General features: G+C 41.2%; 1 protein-coding gene across 1 annotated transcript in view; it reads left to right on the top strand.

Annotated features, from left to right (window-relative positions):
• Nucleotides 1–19,817, top strand: part of Akap6 (A-kinase anchoring protein 6) — a 441,797-nt gene that overhangs the window by 81,832 nt on the left and 340,148 nt on the right.

Below are 19,817 nucleotides of genomic sequence, written 5' to 3' on the forward strand. Positions count from 1 at the left end.
AAAGAACAATATGCAGATAATTTGGGAAAATCTAGAAAAAAACATGTTTATGAATATATATGAACTAAGTGGATATAAAAACCCAAGTAGACAGATAACAAGGATGATGTTAAACCTGTAGCAAATCTTCTAATAGGCCCAGGATGGGAAGGCTTTGCTGCTGAATTTTACAAACTTCTAAAGGGAAATAACTCTGATATTTCTAAAACTATTACATAAAATTGAAAGGGAACCCTGGAAACCCTTGAAACTTGAAACCTGAAGTCTCCATTGCTCTACTTCTACTACAAAATCTGGCAAAAATATTTCTATTACCACCAGCTCCACCACATCTACAAACCAATTAATACTCCTGAACATAGGTGCAAAGGCCCTCAACAAAATACACCACACATCAAATTCAGCATCACAGTAAAACAGCCACACAACATGATAAAGTAGGTTTTATTCCAGGGATGCAAGGGTGGTTCAACAGATGCAGGCCAATAACAGCATATAAATAGAATCAATGACAAAAACCACATGATTAGCCGGGCGGTGGTGGCGCACGCCTTTAATCCCAGCACTCGGGAGGCAGAGCCAGGTGGATCTCTGTGAGTTCGAGGCCAGCCTGGGCTACCAAGTGAGTTCCAGGAAAAGGCGCAAAGCTACACAGAGAAACCCTGTCTCGAAAAACCAAAAAAAAAAAAAAAAAAAAAAAAAACACATGATTATAACATATGCAGAAAAAAAGCCTTCAATAAAACTTGACTCTCTTTTATAATAAAAAGCCCTAAATAAATCAGGTATAGAAAGATTCTCACTCAACATTGTAAAAGTAATACACAACCATCCCATGACCAACATCATACTAAATGGAGAAAAAATGAAAGCATTTTCTCTAAGATAATGAAAAATGTAAGTGTGCCCACTCTCTACTTCAACCATGTGGGTTTCAGGGATCCTGTTCAGAGTGCTAGGGTTGGTGGCAAGTACATTAACCCACTGAGCCTTCTATCTGCTTCTAAACAGATATTTCTTGGAAGAAAGCTAAATAGCCAATGTTTTAAATGATCAATATAACTTTCACTACTGGGGAACTGCAAGCGAACTATAATGAGATTCCATATCACCCGGGTTAGAATGGCTTTTTTGTTTTGTTTTGTTTTTCAAAACAGAGTTTCTCTGTTTAACAGCTCTGGATGTCCTGGATCTCACTCTGTAGACCAGGCTGGGCTCAAACTCACAGAGATCCACCTGCCTTTGGGTCCAGAGTGCTGGAATTAAAGGCGTGTGCCATCATCTCCTGGCTAGATGGCTTTTATAAAAACAAAACCAAAATGCTACCAAGGTTGTAAAGGAAAAGCAGCACTTATACACTGTTAATAGAATGGAAATTAGTCCTGATACTACAGAAATCATCATGGAGGTTTCTCTAAAAACTAAAGATAGAATACTGTATGGTCCAGCTGTGTCACTCATGGGTAGATGCCCCCAAAGCAGCATGCCATAGAGATGCCTGCAGAGCCATAAGTGTGATGGTATTGTTGGAGGGGGTGTGTGTGTTTCATTCAGCCATAAAGAAGATGAAAATATTATTTCAGGAAAGTGGATAAAATTGGAGAATGTCATATTAAGTGAAACAAACCAGAAATATAAATATCACTTTTATTTTAACAAATGTGGAAACTTAAGAAGAAGAAGAAGGAGAAGGAGAAGAAGGAGAAGAAAGAGAAGGAGAAGAAGAAGAAGAAAAGGAAGAAGAAGAAGAGGAAGAAGAAGAAGGAGGAGAAGAAGAAGAAGAAGAAGAAGAAGAAGAAGAAGAAGAAGAAGAAGAAGAAGAAGAAAGAAAGAAAGAAAAATAAATGAAAAAACAAAACAAGAAAAGGACCTGAAGTGGAAGAGGAACTTTAGCAAACTGTTGGGGTTGGAAAAGGAAAGGGCAGGAGGGCGGATGACATGATCGAGACATGTTGTATGCATGTATGAAAATAGTAAAGTGAATCTCATTAATGTGTATCATTATTGTGTTAGTAGTTATAATAAAATGAAAATTTTCTAATAATATAACTTACCTAAATAAGTGAATAAATATACTTCCAAGAGATTTTATTCTTTTTCCATGTTCACCTCACTCCAGGGTGACATGATGTCACTGGTTTTGCGCATTTGGGTGATCTACCTGTATAAACCTGCCTCTTACTTTCTCCATTGCTAGTTAGTGGTTTATCGTACAAATCTTCTTAATTAGTTATTTCTTGCCAACTTATTTTCTGGGTTCTAACCTTATCTTGTTGCTGTTGCTGCTCTTACATCATTTGTTTGTTTTTAAAAGCCTGTAGTGATATATCTGTGTTTGGGAAGGAATAGAGGCCAACAAGAGCATTTAACCTCCCGTCTTTATAGAATTATGAACCATTGTTCTTCACGAGTGTGTTTTCTATAATAGTGGCTGTTCCAGCTGCCTATTAATACAGGAAATGGCACTCTGTGTGTGTGTGTGTGTGTGTGTGTGTGTGTGTGTGTGTGTGTGTGTGTTTACAAGTGTGTGTTCACACACACATGTGAAATAAAAAGGATTATTGTGTTTTGGAGAGACAGAGTCCAGATTTAGTGCTCTCTCAAAAGCCTTCCCCATAGCTGGGCAGTGGTGGCGCACGCCTTTAATCCCAGCACTCGGGAGGCACAGGCAGGTGGATCTCTGTGAGTTCGAGGCCAGACTGGTCTACAGAGTGAGATCCAGGACAGGCTCCAAAATTACACAAAGAAACCCTGTCTCAAAAAACAAAAAAACAAAAAACAACAACCAAAAAAAGCCTTCCCCATGGCTGAAAAGAACACACACACACACACACACACACACACACACACACACACACACACACTCTTTTATTATTACCTACTTATTTAATATGTAGCGTGCAATTGACCCCTGGTGTAGTCACATATAGACGTGGTAGATTTTTGTCACTTCTCAACCCATTCATGTTGAGCACATGCTCATAGTGTGCTGCCCTGCAGAACAGTCTGAGGGCGAGTGTCAGAGATCATTCTTGCTTTGAAGTAGTTTAGAATCCTCTTTGTGTATTTTGGAGGTAAATTAAAGAAAAGATCTTTCCATAATAATGAAATATGTACTTCATATTCTTTGTATGTAGTAGTGACATGATAGTATTTTTAAGGTAATACAAAATATAAAGAAATATTTGAGGCATTTATATTTTATAGTCAAGTTGAGGAGAGTGTGGCCCAGTGGAAACTTCTGGACAGTTTACGTATCTGTTCAGTTTTGTCCCAGGGGAGGGTAGTGGTGGTGGTGAATGACTTTGATCAGCTTATGTTGTAGTCTGCTTTCTATTACTGTGATAAAACACCATGGCCAAAAGTAACTTGGAGAGGAAAGGGTCTATCCAAAATGAGATTTTAGATATGTCTCCAATATTTCAAGAACTCGGATATAATTGATAATATTGGAAAAGAATTAAAACGCAAGAAGGGTGGGTTAAGTCTGCATGGTTGTGTAGTCTTTGGTAGATATAATGCCTCACAGAGAGGCACACAGGAGCTCTTGGATCACGTCGTCCCACAGTGTTTCTATAGCAGCACACCCCTTCTTCAGGGTTTTCTGTGTATGGATAGATGCTGAAAGGGAGCCAGCACTCAGGAAGTACTTGGAAATTTCCTTTGCTGGTATCTGTTTCTTTTCCTGCTTCTGTGACAAAATGCTCTGATGAAAGTAACTAAGAAGAGAAAGGGTTTGTTCTTGCTCACTGTCCTGATCAGAGAGGTCAAGGCATCAGGAGCTCGACCCAACTGTTCACCACAAATCAACAATGAGGACCAGAGAGCAGTGGGCGCTGGTCTCACCCCATCCCTTATACAGTTCAGGATCCCTGCCTAGGGAATGGTGATGCCCACAGTGAAGATGGCTTTTCCTACCTCAGTCAACCTAACCAAGACAATCCCTTACAAGGATGGCAGGAGCCTGTGCCCCAGGGGGGTTCTAGGTCCTATCTTGTTGACAACTAACACTAACCATCACAATATCTCAGGACTTTTGGCTACATGTTTTTCAGCTTGTGTTCTGATCTGTGTTTGAAATCAATTCATGTATCAGTATGAGAGCCTATATTAATTTGGCTGAAATTTTAGATCTACGGAATTTGATCCTTCTATAACACTTTTATGATGTATGGCACTCCCTCTGTTTTATTACTTGGCCCTTCTCCATTTAAATAATTCTTTAAGATGTACATAATATGAATTTACCATAAGAGTCACTTTTATTTATATGTATATTTATTTGTTGAGATTTTCATATGTGTAAAAATATATTTTTTATTTTTTAATTTTTAAAATTAAAATGAACTCAAAAGTGTTTTTGTGGACCTTATGCTTTCTTTAAGCATTTTTTTGTAAGAATCATTTTTAAATGACTCATTCAGTGGTATTAAATACATTCATAATGTTATACAGCCATCACCAGCAGACATCTCCTTACTCGTCATCTAGTAAAACTTTACCGAACAGTAGAAACTCCTAATTCATCTTCTCTTCAGCCCCTAACCACTCATGGTTTACTGTCTGTCTTTGTTGTTTTGACTTCTTAAATGGAATCACACACAGTATCTGTCCTTTTGTGATAGGCTTGCTTCACTTAGCACCCAGTCTCCAAGATGCATTCACCTTGTGTCAGAATGCCTTTCCCATTTAAGCCTGAATAATGTTCCATTGGATGTGTTTACTACATTCTGTTTATCTATCCATCCACAGATGGATGGGCCCTTGGTTGCTTCCATGTTTTTGGTTTTGTTTTTTGTTTTGGTTTTTTGGAGACAGGGTTTCTTTGTAGCTTTGCGCCTTTCCTGGAACTCCCTTTGTAGACCACGCTGGCCTCAAACTCACAGAGATCTGCCTGCCTCTGCCTCCCAAGTGCTGGGATTAAAGGCATGCCCCACCACCACCCGGCTTGGTGCTTCCATGTTTTAGCTGTTGTGAACACTGCTGCCATTAAACACGAACATTATACAACTTCCTCTTTCTGAGCATGTTTTCATTCCTTTTTGGCTCTGTACCCAAAAAGGAATTTTTTTTTTTCTGGCTTGTGATTCTATTTTTGAATTCTTGCAGAACTGCCACCCTGTTTCCTACAGGGCTGTGTTACTTCATACATTGGTTAACATTCTTAAAGATTCCCATATTTTCAGATCTTTGCCACCATACTTTTGTTGGCCGTTTGTATGTGTGTGTGATAGTCTCTTCTACCTTCGAGTGGCATTCCCCTAATGGTTACTGATGCTTAATAATGCTTCATGAATTTATCGGCCATTTGTATGTCTTCTTTGGAGAAATATATATTTAAGACCATTGCTCATTTTTAAAATTGGGTTGTTTGTGTTTTTGTTGCTGTGTCTTGGAAGTTTCCTTTATATTCTGTTTATTGATCCCTTATCAGACTCGTGATTTATTGATGTTTTTCTTTTGTCATGCCACGTGCTGTTTTACTGTGTTGTACTGGTATTTATTTTGTGACAAATGTTTTAAATTTTCACGAAATCCCATTTTTCTATTTTTTTCTTTTTTCAGTCCTAGAAGACTGAAAAGTGACGACTTCATAATCTGAGCTCAGGACAATGTTCTTCCTGAACACAAAGATGCTGTGATAATAAAGTTGTATTTAAATATGTATACATCTTGCCACATTGTAACAAAGTTCATATAAAGTTGTTTTTAAATATGTATACATCTTGTCACATTGTAACAAAGTTCATTGCAAGTCGTATAGAAGTTTGTTAAGCAATAGGTATGGTCTCCTTTAAAGCATCGTTTGGGAAATCTGACTTAAAAGTGCAGAGACTTGCTCTTTCAGCTGGAGCTGGGCAGCTCTCCAGCCTCTTTCCCTCATGATAAGGTTGAGAAGCAACTGAGATTACAAGCTGCAGCTGTTCCTCAGGGTGAGGATGAGCACATGCTGACTCACTTTTTACCAAGAGTACCTAGGACAGTGCCAAACTTGAAGGACTCAATAATATCCCTCTCCCCTCACACTGTGACATGTGTGCACCTGTCAGCTAGCATAGGTCTGCTTCCTTATAAATCTGACTAATTTTTTTTCTTTAAAAATGTTACATCATGGGCTGGAGAGATGGCTTAGAGGTTAAGAGCACCGACTGCTCTTCCAGAGGTCCTGAGTTCAATTCCCAGCAACCACATGGTGGCTCACAACCGTCTGTAACGAGGTCTGGCGCCCTCTTCCGGTTACATAATAAATAAATAAATTAAAAAAAAAATGTTACATCATAAACATGAGCTATTTCTGTTGCTCTTGGTTACCTCCCAGAGGATGAAAGTAAGTTCCTGTTGCTGAAGACACCATACACTTTGGATACAGGAATCAGGGGATCTGAGTTGGATCTAACTTGAAAGTCTTTTTCTTGTAGTCTAGCTTTCATGGTACCAGAAGACACCAAGCAAGCCTTTAAGGGAGTGTCTTAGTTAGGGTTTCTATTGCTGTGAAGAGACACCATGACCACAGCAACTCTTACAAAGGAAAAGATTTCATTGAAGTGGCAGCTTACAGGTCAGAGACTTAGTCCATTGTCATCATGGTGGAGAGCATGGCAGCATGCAGGCAGACATGGTGCTGGAGGAGCTGCTACATGTTGATATGCAGGCAACAGGAAGACTGTCTCACTGGGTGTGGCTTGAGTATATATTAGACTTCAAAGCCCACCTCCACAGTGACACGCTTCCTCTGACAAGGCCATACCTACTCCAACAAGGCCACACTTCCCAATAGTGTCACTTCCTTTGGGGGCCATTTTCTTTCAAACCACCACAGGGAGGAAGCAACCAATAATCCTACCCAGCTATGACAACTGTGAATCACAGTAACAACCAGCGTGACACAATATCCCAAAGCGTGCAATAGTGGCATTCACGTCTTGGTAGTAGCCCACAGCTATCTAATTGGATATAAGGCCTGCTTGACAAGAGGGAAATCGTGTCTGGTACTGGAAACCTAGCCACTACCTCGGGCTAGTAAAGTAATGGATCTTGGAGAAGAATGAAAAACTGCCACTTTACTCAAGCAGCATAATCTATAGCTACATTCTAAATATTTATCCTTATACCCACAGAGAAGTGGTACATTTTACCATCATGAAATAAGTCTCTTTGCAACAGATGGAAGCCATTACAGAAAACTACAGCCAATACAAATGTAGAGACTAAGTGACTGTGTGGTTCCTGTCCCCAACTGATGTATCTACAACACAACTCCTGCATCTAAGTTTCAGGGATCATAGTGGAAGAGGAAAGAAGAACAGGAAGAGTTCCGTGAGGCTGCATCTCCCGGAAATGTCAGAGAAGCTACACCTATGACTCTCATCAACACGGCTGTCTAAACAAGACTTGAACAAGGACAGTATCAATAGAGATGCTAACAAGGGAGGGAAATGCCATGGGGTCCCAACTCTAGACAAAGAATTGCAGGCAACTAAGGAATACTGAGGTCAGGAGAAATGGTCTTCCCCAAGGAAGAACCCCCAATTGGTTATCTAATACCAACTGGTCAGTCCTGAAATCAAATACATACAAGTAACATTATGTGGAATGTGTAGGCTGCATCTGTATATATTGAGAAATGCACACCACCTACAATAAAAGAAAAAGAGTGAATTTGAGAAAGAACCAGGGAAGAATTGAAGAGAAGAAAGGGAAGAGAAAATGATGCAATTATATTCTAATTTCAAAAAAAAAAATCCACAACAATTATCACATTGAAAGGGGAAAACTATAGTCTTCCAGCTACTTGTGTTTTATGATATGTTAAAAGTACAAAATAAAACACAACCTATAGAACTAGCTTATTAAAGATCACCCCCCCCCCCCCACACACAAATGTTCTTTTTTTAAAAACTGAGGCAGCCGACTATGAGAATTATTCTGTATCACTCATTTTCGGGCCTGAAAAATAGCATTTCTTGCTGGAGAAACTCCAAGGACCTTCCGTCGCCAAGTCAGCGTCTGAATCATACCGAACTGTTAGCAATGGTGGGGTCACAGCAAAGTGCGTCATGGGCAGAAGCCATGGTGAGCAGACTTCATGTGAGATTCCTTTGTAGCTGGCTGCAGATGACTGAGTGAGAACAAAAGTCGTTATGTCACGTGACAGATATGACTGTGGGGCATGAATTGAAGAGACACAGATAGAGGTTGCTGAGAAGGACCTGTTGTTTCTGAGTGCCACATCAATTGTGAGGAACTATGGCTGACAAGGGAAAGACGTGGAAAAAAAAAAATCAAAGCACAGCGTTTAGTGCACAGTCATCCTCCAGGCCACCAAGCTGCTGGTGGATGCCTGTGAGCTGCTCTCCGGTGTGGGGGTGTGACTGCGGGCTGAGCCGAGTAGCAGAGGAAGTGAGCAGCTCAGATTGTGACCCCTGGTGGCAACTGCAGCTCCTCCTTTCTCTCTGCAGCTCAGCTTGGGTGGTGGTACGCGCTGGCATCTGATGAACGGGCTTTGCTTTCAGACCATAGCGTGCCTGCCGACGACATAGGTGAGAGACTGTGGGTTGGCTTTTGAATAGCATTCAGCATCTTGTCCTTTATGGTCCCGACATTTAGAGAAGCCCTAAATTCAAAATATAAATCTTGTATTACCTTTGCTGAATGGAAGAGCGGGCGAAGCATCTGGTAAAAATGAAATTACAGTTTTCTAAGGTTGATGTAAGATCTACTTGATTTTTTGTAGAGGTTTGAGGTCATTAGCCCCTACTCAGCAGTCCTATCATGACTATTAATTTTTATTAAACCATGGAGTAAATAATTTATTAAGAAACAAAAATCTAATGAAGAAGAATTTATACTGAACTAGTCCACGCCTTATGCTTTAGTTATTTTCCAGTATAAACACAGCACTCATGAGCTTGTACTATCTACCTCTTATTAAATATATGTGTGGTATTTTTCTTTGCAGCTCTGTTGGATAAGGTCCTTATTTGCTCTGTGGATATTTTTCAAAATACCAATTCATTATGGAGCAACTCTGATTCAATTGGACATTGACTTTTCATTTAGATGCCTGGTTAGGTTGAAATGCTCGACTATTTCATGAACTTGATACATGTAGATAAAACCACTGTAAGATATTCGAAACAAATGGACTCTGTCTTGCTGAAACGGTCCTGGAAAAGTAGGCATAGTCACAGGCAGTGGAAATCACTTCTGCAATAAGAAACTGTTCACCTAAGACCTTTGGATACGAGGAGCTGGGGGCATCTTCCAGTAGTATTTCCAGGTTGCCATCCGAGGTTTCTTAAGAAGCCTGGTGTGCATTTCTGGGAAGTCACAGTGAAGAAATATGGTGAACAGGACAAATGAGTTTGAGAATCCCGGTGTCTCTGAGAGTTCTCACCCTGGCGGGACTCTGGCTCTGAGAGAAGAGTGTGGGAATGGTTTGAGGTGCGCTCGTATTGCAGAGCAGCAGAGGGCAGATGCAGAATCGGCTGAAAGATTTGCCTTAATCCATCATTTGACTTTGTAGTCTGTTCAGTTGTTTTCAGAACTAAGTTACCCCCCCTCCCCCCGTACAACGTATGCACTTGTGGGGACAAACTCTGAAATACCCTTGCGTTCAGCTGGGCCATATCCTCACCTGTGTCTCTCACATCACACGAGGCTTAATTTGTAGGAGGTAGGTCTGTCTTTTTCCTCTTCTTCTTTTTTCTTTCCCTCTTTTAACATTTTTAATTGAAAATAATTTTTTTCATACCAAATAGTCTAACCACGGCTTCCTCTCCCTCATCTCCTCCCAGATCCTCCCCGCATCCCACCTGTCCAAACTCTACACCTTCTTTCCCTCTCTCTAGAAAACAGGCAGGCAAATAAAATAAACCACAGTGAAAAGTAAGGATTAAAAATAAAAGAAGCAGCACAAGAAACACACACACACACACACACACACACACACACACACACACACACACACACACACACACCACTGAATAAACCCCACAAAAACAAAATCAGAAACTGTGAGACAGAAACAAAAGGTCAGTCAGGTAAAAAATGCCCAAACAGAGCAGTAAGAAACAAACAAACAACATATCTCCAAAACGCCATTGCGTTCACTTTGTGTTGGCCATCTACTGCTGGGCATGAGGCCTGCCCTTAAGTGTGGTTTGTATACCCAGTGAGACTCCATCGGAGAAAATTCATTTTTTCTTTGCAAGTGGTTGTCAATTGGAGACAGCTTCTTGCTTAGGGAGGCCTTTCTGAAAGGGATTATTTCAGTGAAATGAATGGAGCCTTATTATCGAATTGAGTCACAGTGAACATTTTGTATGTGAAAGTATGGTGCTTTAGGAACAGATAGGCACAATTTTGTGTGTATGAGTGTGTGTACGTGTGTGTGTGTGTGTGTGTGTGTGTGAGCCACATATGTGCATGCATATAGAGGCTAAAGAGTATCATTTCCCAGCTGCTGTTCACCCTGTGTTTTGAGACAGTTTCTCACTGTGTGTGGCTCCCCAGGTAGGCTGGTGTGGCTGGCCAGCAAGCCCTGGAGATCTACCTATCCCTGCTTCCCACACAGGCTTGGCTGTGCCATTCATGGCAATGGTTAAGATCCACAAAATGCAAATTCTTATATCAATGATTTTCAGTGCTTACTTGGGGCCTAATTCTACTTAGTACAACTTTTTTTTCCCCTGTGTTTGAAGTTTATAGATATTACTTGCTTAATTTTCTATATGTCTATCTTCAGCTTGATCCCCAATCCTCTAGTATTAAATCTCTTCCAGGATGTTGCTCCCATCAGACTTTTTTCTCAGAGTTGTTTGGAGCCGTCTTACAGGAGCAGCTGACCTGTATCAGTTTGGATGGAAGTCTTCTACCTTAGTTACTTTTTTCTTGTTATCAAAAAGCCACTTCAAGGAAGAAAGCTCTATTTGGTTCACAGTTTGAGGATATCCCATCATGAGGTGGGGTCATGGCAGCCCAACCCTTGGGGCTGTGGTAGCAGGATTGTGGTGTGGCTTGCTCCTATCTGGGCAGATCAGGAAGTAGATGCTAGATAAAAAGTGTAACCAGGCTACCAAGTCTAAATGCCCCCCTCCCATAATTCACTTAACAGTTCCACAACCTCTCCAAACAGTGCCATCAGCAGGAGGGTATCAAGTGTTTACATTCAAAGCATATAGTATCTTTACCCAGCATTCATCTGTCATTTTGGAATTCCCCGTCCCCATCACCTTGTGGAATTAGTTCTGTGTTCTGAATCTCTTGATCCTTGCTTTTCCTCTTTTGTTTTAGTAGACTGCAGCCTCTAATTCCCCCCTCCCTCTCTCTCTCTCTCATCTCATCTATCTATTTACTTTTAGTTTCAGGCTTAAAGGCGTGCATCACCACTGCCGAATGACTTCTAATATCTTTTAAGAAAAGTATTTAGAGCTGGGCGGTGGTGGTGCACACACCTTTAATCCCAGCACTCAGAAAGCAGAGGCAGGTGGTTCTCTGTGAGTCTGAGGCCAACCTGATCTACATACACAGTGAGTTCCAGGACAGCCAGGGCTGTTACACAGAGAAACTCTGTCTCAAAAAACAAAACAAAACAAAGTGTATTTAGAGAATGTGGGTGGATGTCAACAGTCTTTATGCTACCTTACTATTGGTGGTTATTAGTTTCTATTATTCTTGGTATGCAAGTCTAGGTAGAGTTCTCCTCAACATTTTATCAACTTATTTACTTGCTTACTTCTCCCCCATCTCTTCCCCCCTCTGCTTTTCCTTCTTCCCTTTTTCCTTCCTTTCTCTCTGTCTCTCCTTCTGTTTTGTTAAAGACATAATATTTATACATCTTTATGGGGTATAGCATGGCAATTTAATACATGTGTATAAAGTGTAATAATCAAGCAGGATAATAAGCATTCCCATCTCTTTGTTAATCATTTTTATTTATTGGGAATTTCATGTTCTACCACTCATTTTAAAGTCCATCATAGATCATTTTAGTCAATAGGTACTCTACTGTGCCGAGACACAAAAGGAGTTACTCCAATCTATGCTTTGCTATACCTTGTGGGATTTCATTCTGTCTCCTCTCCACTTTGACCTGCCTAATCTCTAGTGACCAATAATCCCGTCTATTCTTCTTTGAGATTGGTATGTTTGTTTCCACAAATGAGTGAGAACATATGGAATTTGCTTTTTCTTTGTCTAGCTTATTTCAATTAACATGACCTCCAGTTCCATTTGTATTTGTGTAGGTGACAGAATGTCATTCTTTTTTGAATGACTGAATAATATCTCATTGCTTATATATGCCACATAATCTTTATCTATTCATTCATTTGAAAGGCATCTGGGTTGATTCCATATTTTAGTGATTATTAATTGGGTTAAAATAAACTTATGAATGCAACTATGTGTTTGATATAATTATTTCATCTCTTTTTGATATTATATTTAGTAGTGCAATGACTAGATTGCATGGCCATTCTATTTCCCATTGCAGAGGAGCCTCTACTGTTTTCCATATGGCTGTACTGGATACATTGCCCCAACATTCTATAAGAGCTCTTCATTCTCTATATTCCTGCCAAATTTTGTTAATTTTGCCATTCTATTGGAGTAAAGTAGTATCCCATGGTCTCAATTTGTATTCCCCTGATGCCTAGTTAGATAAATCATTTATTCATGCACTTATTGGCCACTTATATACCTTTTTTTTTTGAGAGTTACTTACTTAGTTATTAATAGGTAGGTCTTATTTTTTTCCTTCTTAAGAAAAATAGTTGTTTTGTTTTAATGTCCATGTTGGGAAATCCAAAGATTGGGAGATAGCTCACTCAGTGATCTTGCCACACAAACATGAGGATCTGAGTCCAGATCCATCTCATTCACATAAAAAACTGGGCACAGCAGCTTATATCTGTAATCCCAGCACTGGGGAGGTGGAGACAGGAGCACCCCAAGGCTTGCTGGTCAGGCAGTTTAGCAATCTAGTCAAATCATTGCACTCTAAGTAGTGTGAGAGACCCTGTGTCTAAAAACAAGATGGAAAGCAATTGAACAAAATATCCAACATTGACCTCTAGCCTCCATGTGTGTGCTTACACATGTACACGTACACCCCTACACAGACATGAATAAACAAATAAATACATACTCTCTCTCATACACACAAACACACACACACACACACACACACACACACACACACACACACACACACACACACACACCACACGAGACAGAGATAGAGAAATTTCAAAACCATCTAATTAGTGATCTTTTTTACATACTTCTGTCTTCAACTCAGAGCCTGTTTCCTAGAATCCGGGACTAGGACAAAGCCTTCAGGTCCTCAGGGATGAATTACCCTTCTGTAGACAATGTCCAATGTTATGCACGGAGTCTGCCAACTTGGGGAGCTCTCTTGAGCTTTGAGGTTCATGATTTTTTATTGGAGGCTTCATAGCAGAGTCATGATAGGTTGAATCGTTGTCAAAAAAGTTTCCCCAAAGCCATACCCCTTTAATTACAGGGTTGGTTGATTTGTCTGCCAGGCTCCATTCTGAGTCACCCCATTAGCATCAACTATCAGATAGTATCTAAGGGTCCTGAAAAGTCATCCCTACTACTTAGAAAACCCCTTGGATTTAGCAGTTTCCTCCCAGGAGCTTGGGCAAACACTAGGCCTCTTTTGGCTAGAATTATCTCCTCCATGAACAACTGTCCACCTGCAGGTGTCTAGGTCCACCAGTTCCAAAATACTTGAAAGAAAAGGCAGGTTGCTTCTTCGTTTTGTGAATTACTGGCTTAGGATTTAGCTTTTGTAAGTTAATGAAAGCCATTTATTACTTGTTTATCTAATTTATAGCTTTCAAAATATTGTTTTCCCTCTTATTTTTGATGTTTACTTACCAGAAAAGGCCCTTTTTTTGTTTGTAGTTATTTCAGGTTTTTAGGAAGGAGCAGAATTAGGTGGCTTTGTTCAGTTGACTGCCTCTACCCAGACATTTCCTTAGCCACCTTATGTAGAATGCTTGTTAATATTTGGGGAATGTTCACCGAGTTAGCAAACACTTGTGAACTGTTGCATTAATATAGATGACTAATGGATGTAGAATTCAGAATGGTCAAAGATTACTCTGCTGTTACGGTCATCTTTTTTTCTGACTTTTCACATGGAGTTGAGGAGGGATGGAAAAAGCCTCTTCTCATGTGCTGTCAGGGGTTAAGGACGTGGGGACGGAAGAGGATTTTTTCACCTCAAGGCTTCTATTTTTACAATGTTTGAATTAATATGGATTACTTTAAAATTAATTTGAAAGCAATTTTAGAACAAGAAAAAAAGTAAAATAATTACATAAAATGGTACTTAAAATTTTTCCACTTCAAGTCTGTGGTATTATGATTGTGAACCAATACTAATGGAGAACTAAAAATGGAGGCGTCTTTTTATATTTAATGGAGTCGGTAGGCCAGAACACACAGTCCTCTTAATCACTCTGGTATAAAATCAGTTCTCTCTCTCTCTCTCTCTCTCTCTCTCTGTCTCTCTGTCTCTCTGTCTCTCTCTCCCTCCCTCCCTCCCTCCCTCTCCCTTCCCCCTTCCTCCCTCTCCCCCTTTCTCTCTCTCCATCCCTCAACACCCTCTCTCTCTCATACACACACACTCTCTCCTTGCATGACAGGAAGTTTTAAGGTTATATTCTGTGTTAATGAAGGCTTTGCCTAGAATAAGGTGTTTTGATTCTCTTAATTTTGATGTTTCATTTCCTTTTCTTGGTAAACAAGGGTCTACCTGTTTCTACCTCTCATTGATTCTGTCTCATGTTATCTGCTTTCTTCTTTGGAACCACCTTGTCTGATGTCTGTGACCTGTGCAATTCATTCCACACCTCATAGTAGAGAGCATTCGAAGTCCTCGGAATGAGGTTGCGGTTTCCCTTTAACCTCTTTCTGGGCCACGCTGATTTCTCACTTCTCTCAATAGTTCTTTGCTGATTTTTCTTACTTCATGATGTAGGGGTGTTTTTGTTAACCTGCTCCCCCAAATCCCTCCACCTAGAATCCCTTCACCCTCCTTCTATCTTTTCCTATATAAATTAAACTCAGTTTCTTACAAGCCCATCTCAAATGTCACCTTCTCCAGCAAATGGTGCTCTTACCCTTCTTCTGTCCAGTGATTAACGCCATTCTCTTGGGGCATAATAGGGCTTTTACTTTGCTTGTGTGTAGTTGACTATTTCTTGCCTATTGTAGTAGGTATTAGCGCTGGGGTGGGAGGGTGGGGAGACAGAGATTGTCCTTGTGAAATTATAATTTTTCAGGCTAAATACAATGAGCCATATAAACATAAGATGTTTTACATATAGTTAATTCTCGGTAATGTCAGCTGATTTGAAATGAATCTTAATTCATTTTATTCACATTAATAGCATTGACTAAGTAACAACTACTGGTATTTTACTTTGTATTTCTGAGACAAGGTATGTATGTAGCCCTCTTGGTAGCCCTGGCTGGACTGGTACTCATTATGGAGACCAGAGATCTGCCTGTCATCATGCTTGTCTTAAGATTAGTGTTTCACAAATCCAGTCTTTCTCAAGACATTTTTCTCAAGCAAGAGAGAGGTGGCTGCCAATTGCTTAAAGGTGACTTTGTCAACTTGGGATGCGACTAAAAGAGATGAGTATTCCATGTCATTGTGTCCCATGTACACACTGATGATTGAGGGTGTTTTGTGGCTGACTGCCCCCAACAGCCCAGTGAATCTCTGTAACAGGGACTGATTTCAGTCCTGGAAGAAAGAAAACATGAAACATGATGACTAACCTGGTGGGACTGGGTATCCATGCCTCAGGAATCAGGGAAGAGGGGTTGAGGAAGGGATTTGATTTATGAAGTGTGCATTGCTCATGGAAGACGCCATGCTCGGCAGAAGGGAGTTAGAGGTGTGGCTGGGGAAGAACCACATCCCATACATGGTATCTGAGTGAGTGGCTGATGTCACCAGCCATGTGCCTTGCGGGGAGAGGACATTAAAACAGGAGAAGGGGGAAAAGACTGATAACTCCAAGGTGATCCTTGACAGTGTGGCCGTCTGTCCCAGGTCAACATGTCCCCTCCCCAGGTACACTGGGAGTCTGCTTCACTCTGAGATGGCCTGTTAGTGCAGGAGGAAGGTTAGAACGGTGTCACTCCCAGGAGTCCCAGAAGAAAGAGGCACAGATCATGGTTCTGGAAATTTCCTTTCCATCCAAAGCCACTTTCTCTTTCTTCCCCAAGTTCAAACTTGACTTTCAACTTAGTGGCAGCTCTTTGACTTAAAGTCATTTTGTTTCCTATCTGTGGACCCCACAAGAGCCAGAGAGGTAGGCAGGTAGCACAAGTTAAATCTAGGAGATGAATTAGACTCTCATTCATCCAGGTAGGTGATGTTATTTCATTAAGCACTCTATGGACATGCTCTTGTGTTATCTCAGAAGATCCTAATCCTGCTATCCTGGACACAGGGTATATACTTCTTGAGTTCATTGGTTTTTCCTTAATGCAATCAGATCATGAAACAAAAATAGAGACAGTCCAGAAGATTTGATTTTTTTATTTCCAAGTGTCGGTATGAGTAGGCTCCAAGATGAGTGGTTATCAGAACGGAAAAGGAGGGAATAAAAAGGGAGGAAAAGAGACGTTTTGTTGGGTCGGGATTGATGGAATTATGCCTAACATAATCGCCTCTACTTCCGTTTTGTAAGATGTAACATGCAGCAGGCAGATCTGTTAATGTGGCTAAAATTAGTCCCATCGAGCAAGCGTGGACTTAGACTTAGGGTTGGTTTACATGACGACAAGACTGACACTCTCACATTGTCCACATCACGGGATAGTCACAGGAAAGAAACAGTTTCTTGAGGGAAGAGGGAATGTGCAGCCCATTCAGTCAGACTGTTCTGACAGCCAGCACAGTACTTGTATTTATCCTGCTTAGGGCCGCTTCGTCTGTGGGAAATATCGGGCTGGTTCTTCTGAGCCGTGGCTGGAAGCGCTCTGTCCGCCCAGCACTCATCTCCTTAGGCATCCTTGTCTTGGTAACTCCCTCCTTTTCTCAGCTCACTTATCACTTTCACTGCTTGTTTGTAAAAGGCCTGCCCATGGCTGCAGTCTGTGACGTATACATTGGCTTCCAAACAGGGGCTGTGAGCAGCCCTCACTTGAGAGTCAGACCACTAAAGAGCACCAGAGTCCAGCCGCTGCACCGCTGGCCTGGAGCAGCTGACACTGGCCAGGAGCAGAAAGCCAGGGTGGGGAGAAGGAGGAGGAGGAGGAGGAGGAGGAGGAGGAGGAGGAGGAGGAGGAGGAGGAGCCAGAGGCTTAATCCTGAAGAGACGTTAGGAGCGAGAGCATTTGCAGTGAGTACAGTTGGTAGGTCTTCGTTTTTCTGCTCCTTTATTTAAGACAGGAAATTACAGGAGAAAGGAGAGATGGGCGATTGTGAAGGCTGTGGAGCTGGGATCTCTGCCTTTTGATTTGTCCTAAGAAGGCGGCTCTCTTTAAACACATCTGTCTAATCAAGTCAAATGCATCCTGGTAGCCTCAGGCTCCAGCCGGAAACTTTTGGATTGCTAGAGAGATACTAGTACCGGTCCTTAGTGAGCAATCCGTGGGGGGTTTTCTTCTGTTCCCACGGGAGAGTGAGTAGAGTAAGGTAGGCAAACCTCTCCCACAAACTACCAAGGAAAGCTTTAAGACCGTCACCGCTTTCCGCCTTTGTTCTTTGTGTATGGCCTCTTCTTTAGGTGTGTGAAAGGGAAGGATTGGAGGGATGCTATTTTTAACAGGAGCAGGGATAAAGGGGGTATTATCTCTAATGCTAGGAAGGTGACCACAGACAAGCATTTGATAATGGGAAGGAGGGGGAGCCCTTGGATTTCAAATGCTGATTGATCAGTCCTCTGTCTTCTCGCTGTCAGTGGCAACTCTGGTGGGTACCTGCACGCACCTGGCCTAAGGCGTCACCTGCACTGTCCTGAGCTATTGTCTAGTGGCTCTTTCTTTTCTAATATCTTTATGACTAGATGGCATCTCTTCCTTTGTGAAATGTCTCATAAAGGAGAAACGTAGAACTCACAGCATAGAGAAGTAGAGGCTTCTGCTGAATCTCCTCCTAGTTCATTTAAGTAGAGTAACCAATTTGTTTCAAAAGCAAGAATGAGGAACCATAAGGGCAGGAAATTCTACATGAAGAGCATTACCATAGTCTCCGCATGGTTGAAGCTGTTTGAATTTGAATTAGGCTGCAAATTTATCCTTTATATCTGGTGTGATTTTTGTGAAAACCAGGAAATAGAGCCATCTCCATGGTACTGTGTTGCAATGTGAACTCTTCGAATTGAAACTCAAATGTTTATAGCAATTGCTTGCCATGAAAACATGTAATTAATTCATTTATGCTGCTTCCCAAGCTTGCTAAGCATATGACACATGTATTCAAAAGTATATGTAAAGGCGAGCAAACGCTATAAGCTGAAGTGTGAGCTAGTGAAACAAGGCTTTGTTTAAGTCCTCTGGGTCACACAAGAATATTCCTTGCTTGCAGTCTGATTGGTTGGACATTTGTCACAGGAAAATCTTGCTTTGAAGTTTGGCTTTCAGGTCTCCTGCCCTCTCGTTCTTAGAAATGCACACTCTGTCTTCCCCAGACACCTTTCTGTTTAGTTTTCCTGTCCTGTGTGTCCCCTTTACACATATAACCACATCTATGCTGTTAGTCTCAAGTAGAAGGTGCCTAGAGGGGAGTCCCTGACATGTTTGTTCTTCTGGGAAGAATTAGCAACACCACTGTGCTCCATAAAGTACTTTTCTTGGTGCTCATTGAGTTTTTCTATTAGGAAAAGTCAGTTGGTCTATTTGTGTGCTTCGGTATCATGGAGAGCATATTGTCATTGTTACACAGCCCTCAGTAGGGACAGGAAGCCGTAACGACTGTCAACTCCCCAGATCTCCTACTGTAGGCAGTCTCGAATTCTTCCAGCCAGATGAGATATTACTGTTTGTCTAGTTCAGGTCCTTTATTTTTGCAGATGAGGAAACTGAGAGATATTGAGAAAATGCACTGCACTTGTATGTAGCCTGTCAGCATGTGTGGAAGCGTGGGTGGAGACAATTCTATGGCATGTGGGTGGGCTGATTCTTTAATACATTCTCTAGTCTAAGGTAGGGTATGTATCACTTGGTTTAGGAATCTCACAAAATGGGAAGTCAGAGAGGCAGGTGGAGCTGAGTTCAATACCAGCCTGGTCTATAGAGCGAGCTCTAGGACAGCTAGGGCTACACAGAGAAACCCTGTCTTGAAAAACAAAACAAAAACCTGGCAGTCAGGAGGTGCCGCCCATTAGTTGTATATGAATCTTGGGCAAGTGGGTGACTGTATGTGTATCTGAGGCAGTTCTGTGCACATCCTCTGAGTCTTAGTTGTTTGTCACTTTGGCTCAGTCTAGTTTCTTAAACATTCACTGTAACATCAGTGTGTTCTCCATTTGGAAACAGTTCTGTGCCCTTGAATAAGCAAGCTTTATTAACCTTTGTTATCAGGTTCTTGAGATTTGATATTGGTCCTATAGAAGGCAGAGAACTGATTAATATTTTAGATGTGTTTTGAGAAGTCAGAATCAGAGCCCTGTGAGACTAGGGTGTGACTTGTGAAGGACTGGGGTAGCTCAATCTTCCTGGGGTTGGATTCCTTCAGTGAAATTCTGATATCTTTGAATTTTTTATTATCCAAGTCTAGTATGATTATTATTTTAAAAATTGGACACAAGGATGGTTAA

Source organism: Peromyscus californicus, unplaced genomic scaffold (assembly GCF_007827085.1).
Source record: "Peromyscus californicus insignis strain IS unplaced genomic scaffold, ASM782708v3 Scaffold_15__1_contigs__length_86483966, whole genome shotgun sequence".
Taxonomy (NCBI): domain Eukaryota; kingdom Metazoa; phylum Chordata; class Mammalia; order Rodentia; family Cricetidae; genus Peromyscus; species Peromyscus californicus.